Below are 250 nucleotides of genomic sequence, written 5' to 3'. Positions count from 1 at the left end.
ATATATATATATATATGTATACTCATGTGTACCTATTTTACACTATAATGAAAAATGCAACGGTGTGACATATATCACACATAGCCAACAAAACATTTTCGGCACATATAACCTCTTTAAAGAGAATAAAACATTTAAAAATAAGTACACGAAGACTATATGCGGGGACCCTACGGCGCACCAGCGTAACTACAGTATTGACAATATATTATCAACTGCCACTCTTCACCCGCGGAAACACCATGTAATC

The sequence above is a fragment of the Trypanosoma equiperdum genome (assembly GCF_001457755.1).
Source record: "Trypanosoma equiperdum strain OVI genome assembly, contig: ctg_1223, whole genome shotgun sequence".
In the NCBI taxonomy this organism is placed as follows: domain Eukaryota; phylum Euglenozoa; class Kinetoplastea; order Trypanosomatida; family Trypanosomatidae; genus Trypanosoma; species Trypanosoma equiperdum.
The sequence above is the reverse complement of the archived record's forward strand: the minus strand, read 5'-3'. Positions refer to the sequence as shown.